The following is an 8,305-nucleotide window of genomic DNA, read 5'->3' on the forward strand; positions in this document are numbered from 1 at the left end:
GGGTCGTCTTGCTGACCTTGCTCCGGCCCTTGAAAATTTGGTCGCAACCCGAATGAAATTTCATTTTACAAGGGGTGTAATTGAAGTGGTTATTTTCCTCACATCATCAATCGTTGAATTAGGAGCTTGCTGCTTTGAAAAATACATTGCATCGACTTTGAATGCATACGCCAATGTTTTTTGTCCCCTGTTCAAAAGTGCCTCCTGTAGGGCTTGTCTCTCATGTGTCCTACTTGGACGACCATTGATCATAGCGTTAACGATCTTGTTCAATTGATGACGATTGCCCATTCATTTGTTAGGTTGGGGATCAATTACATTCCTGTGATCAAAACAAATTGTCCAGTCAATGGCACGGGGGGCGGGGTTGGGTTTCAATGGCTCACGTTTGTATTTAAAGGGGTCCTCACTGCGTATTGCCCAACCAAACCACACTATGCAGCAGAGGGAGCTTCGACTGACAAGCCAGAAGTAATGCAGTAACGTCTATTCTCGTGACCGCTTACATAGTCAGTATTATTGACCCAACTTGAGCATTGGCTTGATTATCTGCAACAGTAAGTGCTACTTGTTGGGGCAGTGATACAGATTTGATCAACTTGCTCTGTATGTACAGAGTCACAATCTGTTTTCGTCTCATTTGAAGTCTCTCATTTCAGACGTGTTACAGGAACAAGGTTGAACTTGCTAGCTTGTCGGCAAAATTACTCAAACCTAAGCACTAACTCGTGTTCATCAAGCAGTAAGTGCTTTTTGTTGGGGTAGTTTTGGTGACATTGAACACTCCCCTGGCTCATAGTTGATATCAATTCAAGATGACCTCGACCAGAGAATGCATTTTCATTCATTCGTCCAAAAGCACTCAATAGAACCAGCCTTGCCCAATGTGGTGACAGCAAGATATCCCAAACAAATGCACTGACTTGTGTTTCATAAAGTAGTAAGTGCTACTTGTTGGGGTAGTGTTGCTCTTCCAATACCTCGCTCCATAAGACGGACAGGCGAGGGGAAGTGATACAATTCACCAAGTCAGTTTCATTGACCCAACCTGAGCACTGGCTTGATGATATGCAACAGTAAGTGCTCTCTGTTGGGGCAGTCATGCGGACACAGTCAACATTCTGTATATGTACAGTGACGTTCAATGGCCAATCCCATGAACGCAGAAAATCCACAATCTGTTGAGATTGTGACACTTCTCCTTTCTACTTGGATGACTTGTTGGCGAAACTCTGGAACAAAGGCTGAACTTGCTAGCCTGTCGGCAAAATTGCTCAAACCTAAGCACTAACTCGTGTTCATGGAGCAGTAAGTGCTTTTTGTTGGGGTAGTTTTGGCAACATTGAACACTCCCTGCGTTAATTCTTGACCTCAATTCAAGATGACCCAGAAGTTTCATTTTGACTGCTTATATCGCAAAAACTTGTACAATTTTGCCATTCCAAAATTTTTGCTCTGGGGAATATTTTCACTGCCGTTCAAGGTTTGTACCAAATGTGTTGTCAGCAAGGTTACTCAAACAAAAGCACTGACTTGTGTTTTGGTAATATAGTAAGTGCTACTTGTTGGGGTCGTCTTGCTGACCTTGCTCCGGCCCTTGAAAATTTGGTCGCAACCCGAATGAAATTTCATTTTACAAGGGGTGTAATTGAAGAGGTTATTTTCCTCACATCATCAATCGTTGAATTAGGAGCTTGCTGCTTTGAAAAATACATTGCATCGACTTTGAATGCATACGCCAATGTTTTTTGTCCCCTGTTCAAAAGTGCCTCCTGTAGGGCTTGTCTCTCATGTGTCCTACTTGGACGACCATTGATCATAGCGTTAACGATCTTGTTCAATTGATGACGATTGCCCATTCATTTGTTAGGTTGGGGATCAATTACATTCCTGTGATGAAAACAAATTGTCCAGTCAATGGCACGGGGGGCGGGGTTGGGTTTCAATGGCTCACGTTTGTATTTAAAGGGGTCCTCACTGCGTATTGCCCAACCAAACCACACTATGCAGCAGAGGGAGCTTCGACTGACAAGCCAGAAGTAATGCAGTAACGTCTATTCTCGTGACCGCTTACATAGTCAGTATTATTGACCCAACTTGAGCATTGGCTTGATTATCTGCAACAGTAAGTGCTACTTGTTGGGGCAGTGATACAGATTTGATCAACTTGCTCTGTATGTACAGAGTCACAATCTGTTTTCGTCTCATTTGAAGTCTCTCATTTCAGACGTGTTACAGGAACAAGGTTGAACTTGCTAGCTTGTCGGCAAAATTACTCAAACCTAAGCACTAACTCGTGTTCATCAAGCAGTAAGTGCTTTTTGTTGGGGTAGTTTTGGTGACATTGAACACTCCCCTGGCTCATAGTTGATATCAATTCAAGATGACCTCGACCAGAGAATGCATTTTCATTCATTCGTCCAAAAGCACTCAATAGAACCAGCCTTGCCCAATGTGGTGACAGCAAGATATCCCAAACAAATGCACTGACTTGTGTTTCATAAAGTAGTAAGTGCTACTTGTTGGGGTAGTGTTGCTCTTCCAATACCTCGCTCCATATGACGGACAGGCGAGGGGAAGTGATACAATTCACCAAGTCAGTTTCATTGACCCAACCTGAGCACTGGCTTGATGATATGCAACAGTAAGTGCTCTCTGTTGGGGCAGTCATGCGGACACAGTCAACATTCTGTATATGTACAGTGACGTTCAATGGCCAATCCCATGAACGCAGAAAATCCACAATCTGTTGAGATTGTGACACTTCTCCTTTCTACTTGGATGACTTGTTGGCGAAACACTGGAACAAAGGCTGAACTTGCTAGCCTGTCGGCAAAATTGCTCAAACCTAAGCACTAACTCGTGTTCATGGAGCAGTAAGTGCTTTTTGTTGGGGTAGTTTTGGTGACATTGAACACTCCCCTGGCTCATAGTTGATATCAATTCAAGATGACCTCGACCAGAGAATACATTTTCATTCATTCGTCCAAAAACACTCACGTGAACCAGCCTTGCCAAATGTGGTGACAGCAAGATAACCCAAACAAATGCACTGACTTGTGTTTCATAAAGTAGTAAGTGCTACTTGTTGGGGTAGTGTTGCTCTTCCAATACCTCGCTCCATAAGACGGACAGGCGAGGGGAAGTGATACAATTCACCAAGTCAGTTTCATTGACCCAACCTGAGCACTGGCTTGATGATATGCAACAGTAAGTGCTCTCTGTTGGGGCAGTCATGCGGACACAGTCAACATTCTGTATATGTACAGTGACGTTCAATGGCCAATCCCATGAACGCAGAAAATCCACAATCTGTTGAGATTGTGACACTTCTCCTTTCTACTTGGATGACTTGTTGGCGAAACACTGGAACAAAGGCTGAACTTGCTAGCCTGTCGGCAAAATTGCTCAAACCTAAGCACTAACTCGTGTTCATGGAGCAGTAAGTGCTTTTTGTTGGGGTAGTTTTGGTGACATTGAACACTCCCCTGGCTCATAGTTGATATCAATTCAAGATGACCTCGACCAGAGAATACATTTTCATTCATTCGTCCAAAAACACTCACGTGAACCAGCCTTGCCAAATGTGGTGACAGCAAGATAACCCAAACAAATGCACTGACTTGTGTTTCATAAAGTAGTAAGTGCTACTTGTTGGGGTAGTGTTGCTCTTCCAATACCTCGCTCCATAAGACGGACAGGCGAGGGGAAGTGATACAATTCACCAAGTCAGTTTCATTGACCCAACCTGAGCACTGGCTTGATGATATGCAACAGTAAGTGCTCTCTGTTGGGGCAGTCATGCGGACACAGTCAACATTCTGTATATGTACAGTGACGTTCAATGGCCAATCCCATGAACGCAGAAAATCCACAATCTGTTGAGATTGTGACACTTCTCCTTTCTACTTGGATGACTTGTTGGCGAAACTCTGGAACAAAGGCTGAACTTGCTAGCCTGTCGGCAAAATTGCTCAAACCTAAGCACTAACTCGTGTTCATGGAGCAGTAAGTGCTTTTTGTTGGGGTAGTTTTGGCAACATTGAACACTCCCTGCGTTAATTCTTGACCTCAATTCAAGATGACCCAGAAGTTTCATTTTGACTGCTTATATCGCAAAAACTTGTACAATTTTGCCATTCCAAAATTTTTGCTCTGGGGAATATTTTCACTGCCGTTCAAGGTTTGTACCAAATGTGTTGTCAGCAAGGTTACTCAAACAAAAGCACTGACTTGTGTTTTGGTAATATAGTAAGTGCTACTTGTTGGGGTCGTCTTGCTGACCTTGCTCCGGCCCTTGAAAATTTGGTCGCAACCCGAATGAAATTTCATTTTACAAGGGGTGTAATTGAAGTGGTTATTTTCCTCACATCATCAATCGTTGAATTAGGAGCTTGCTGCTTTGAAAAATACATTGCATCGACTTTGAATGCATACGCCAATGTTTTTTGTCCCCTGTTCAAAAGTGCCTCCTGTAGGGTTTGTCTCTCATGTGTCCTACTTGGACGACCATTGATCATAGCGTTAACGATCTTGTTCAATTGATGACGATTGCCCATTCATTTGTTAGGTTGGGGCTCAATTACATTCCTGTGATCAAAACAAATTGTCCAGTCAATGGCACGGGGGGCGGGGTTGGGTTTCAATGGCTCACGTTTGTATTTAAAGGGGTCCTCACTGCGTATTGCCCAACCAAACCACACTATGCAGCAGAGGGAGCTTCGACTGACAAGCCAGAAGTAATGCAGTAACGTCTATTCTCGTGACCACTTACATAGTCAGTATTATTGACCCAACTTGAGCATTGGCTTGATTATCTGCAACAGTAAGTGCTACTTGTTGGGGCAGTGATACAGATTTGATCAACTTGCTCTGTATGTACAGAGTCACAATCTGTTTTCGTCTCATTTGAAGTCTCTCATTTCAGACGTGTTACAGGAACAAGGTTGAACTTGCTAGCTTGTCGGCAAAATTGCTCAAACCTAAGCACTAACTCGTGTTCATGGAGCAGTAAGTGCTTTTTGTTGGGGTAGTTTTGGTGACATTGAACACTCCCCTGGCTCATAGTTGATATCAATTCAAGATGACCTCGACCAGAGAATACATTTTCATTCATTCGTCCAAAAACACTCACGTGAACCAGCCTTGCCAAATGTGGTGACAGCAAGATAACCCAAACAAATGCACTGACTTGTGTTTCATAAAGTAGTAAGTGCTACTTGTTGGGGTAGTGTTGCTCTTCCAATACCTCGCTCCATAAGACGGACAGGCGAGGGGAAGTGATACAATTCACCAAGTCAGTTTCATTGACCCAACCTGAGCACTGGCTTGATGATATGCAACAGTAAGTGCTCTCTGTTGGGCAGTCATGCGGACACAGTCAACATTCTGTATATGTACAGTGACGTTCAATGGCCAATCCCATGAACGCAGAAAATCCACAATCTGTTGAGATTGTGACACTTCTCCTTTCTACTTGGATGACTTGTTGGCGAAACACTGGAACAAAGGCTGAACTTGCTAGCCTGTCGGCAAAATTGCTCAAACCTAAGCACTAACTCGTGTTCATGGAGCAGTAAGTGCTTTTTGTTGGGGTAGTTTTGGTGACATTGAACACTCCCCTGGCTCATAGTTGATATCAATTCAAGATGACCTCGACCAGAGAATACATTTTCATTCATTCGTCCAAAAACACTCACGTGAACCAGCCTTGCCAAATGTGGTGACAGCAAGATAACCCAAACAAATGCACTGACTTGTGTTTCATAAAGTAGTAAGTGCTACTTGTTGGGGTAGTGTTGCTCTTCCAATACCTCGCTCCATAAGACGGACAGGCGAGGGGAAGTGATACAATTCACCAAGTCAGTTTCATTGACCCAACCTGAGCACTGGCTTGATGATATGCAACAGTAAGTGCTCTCTGTTGGGGCAGTCATGCGGACACAGTCAACATTCTGTATATGTACAGTGACGTTCAATGGCCAATCCCATGAACGCAGAAAATCCACAATCTGTTGAGATTGTGACACTTCTCCTTTCTACTTGGATGACTTGTTGGCGAAACTCTGGAACAAAGGCTGAACTTGCTAGCCTGTCGGCAAAATTGCTCAAACCTAAGCACTAACTCGTGTTCATGGAGCAGTAAGTGCTTTTTGTTGGGGTAGTTTTGGCAACATTGAACACTCCCTGCGTTAATTCTTGACCTCAATTCAAGATGACCCAGAAGTTTCATTTTGACTGCTTATATCGCAAAAACTTGTACAATTTTGCCATTCCAAAATTTTTGCTCTGGGGAATATTTTCACTGCCGTTCAAGGTTTGTACCAAATGTGTTGTCAGCAAGGTTACTCAAACAAAAGCACTGACTTGTGTTTTGGTAATATAGTAAGTGCTACTTGTTGGGGTCGTCTTGCTGACCTTGCTCCGGCCCTTGAAAATTTGGTCGCAACCCGAATGAAATTTCATTTTACAAGGGGTGTAATTGAAGAGGTTATTTTCCTCACATCATCAATCGTTGAATTAGGAGCTTGCTGCTTTGAAAAATACATTGCATCGACTTTGAATGCATACGCCAATGTTTTTTGTCCCCTGTTCAAAAGTGCCTCCTGTAGGGCTTGTCTCTCATGTGTCCTACTTGGACGACCATTGATCATAGCGTTAACGATCTTGTTCAATTGATGACGATTGCCCATTCATTTGTTAGGTTGGGGATCAATTACATTCCTGTGATCAAAACAAATTGTCCAGTCAATGGCACGGGGGGCGGGGTTGGGTTTCAATGGCTCACGTTTGTATTTAAAGGGGTCCTCACTGCGTATTGCCCAACCAAACCACACTATGCAGCAGAGGGAGCTTCGACTGACAAGCCAGAAGTAATGCAGTAACGTCTATTCTCGTGACCGCTTACATAGTCAGTATTATTGACCCAACTTGAGTATTGGCTTGATTATCTGCAACAGTAAGTGCTACTTGTTGGGGCAGTGATACAGATTTGATCAACTTGCTCTGTATGTACAGAGTCACAATCTGTTTTTGTCTCATTTGAAGTCTCTCATTTCAGACGTGTTACAGGAACAAGGTTGAACTTGCTAGCTTGTCGGCAAAATTGCTCAAACCTAAGCACTAACTCGTGTTCATGGAGCAGTAAGTGCTTTTTGTTGGGGTAGTTTTGGTGACATTGAACACTCCCCTGGCTCATAGTTGATATCAATTCAAGATGACCTCGACCAGAGAATGCATTTTCATTCATTCGTCCAAAAGCACTCAATAGAACCAGCCTTGCCCAATGTGGTGACAGCAAGATATCCCAAACAAATGCACTGACTTGTGTTTCATAAAGTAGTAAGTGCTACTTGTTGGGGTAGTGTTGCTCTTCCAATACCTCGCTCCTTAAGACGGACAGGCGAGGGGAAGTGATACAATTCACCAAGTCAGTTTCATTGACCCAACCTGAGCACTGGCTTGATGATATGCAACAGTAAGTGCTCTCTGTTGGGGCAGTCATGCGGACACAGTCAACATTCTGTATATGTACAGTGACGTTCAATGGCCAATCCCATGAACGCAGAAAATCCACAATCTGTTGAGATTGTGACACTTCTCCTTTCTACTTGGATGACTTGTTGGCGAAACTCTGGAACAAAGGCTGAACTTGCTAGCCTGTCGGCAAAATTGCTCAAACCTAAGCACTAACTCGTGTTCATGGAGCAGTAAGTGCTTTTTGTTGGGGTAGTTTTGGCAACATTGAACACTCCCTGCGTTAATTCTTGACCTCAATTCAAGATGACCCAGAAGTTTCATTTTGACTGCTTATATCGCAAAAACTTGTACAATTTTGCCATTCCAAAATTTTTGCTCTGGGGAATATTTTCACTGCCGTTCAAGGTTTGTACCAAATGTGTTGTCAGCAAGGTTACTCAAACAAAAGCACTGACTTGTGTTTTGGTAATATAGTAAGTGCTACTTGTTGGGGTCGTCTTGCTGACCTTGCTCCGGCCCTTGAAAATTTGGTCGCAACCCGAATGAAATTTCATTTTACAAGGGGTGTAATTGAAGAGGTTATTTTCCTCACATCATCAATCGTTGAATTAGGAGCTTGCTGCTTTGAAAAATACATTGCATCGACTTTGAATGCATACGCCAATGTTTTTTGTCCCCTGTTCAAAAGTGCCTCCTGTAGGGCTTGTCTCTCATGTGTCCTACTTGGACGACCATTGATCATAGCGTTAACGATCTTGTTCAATTGATGACGATTGCCCATTCATTTGTTAGGTTGGGGCTCAATTACATTCCTGTGATCAAAACA

This window comes from Corythoichthys intestinalis, chromosome 5, assembly GCF_030265065.1.
Source record: "Corythoichthys intestinalis isolate RoL2023-P3 chromosome 5, ASM3026506v1, whole genome shotgun sequence".
Classification (NCBI taxonomy): Eukaryota; Metazoa; Chordata; class Actinopteri; order Syngnathiformes; family Syngnathidae; genus Corythoichthys; species Corythoichthys intestinalis.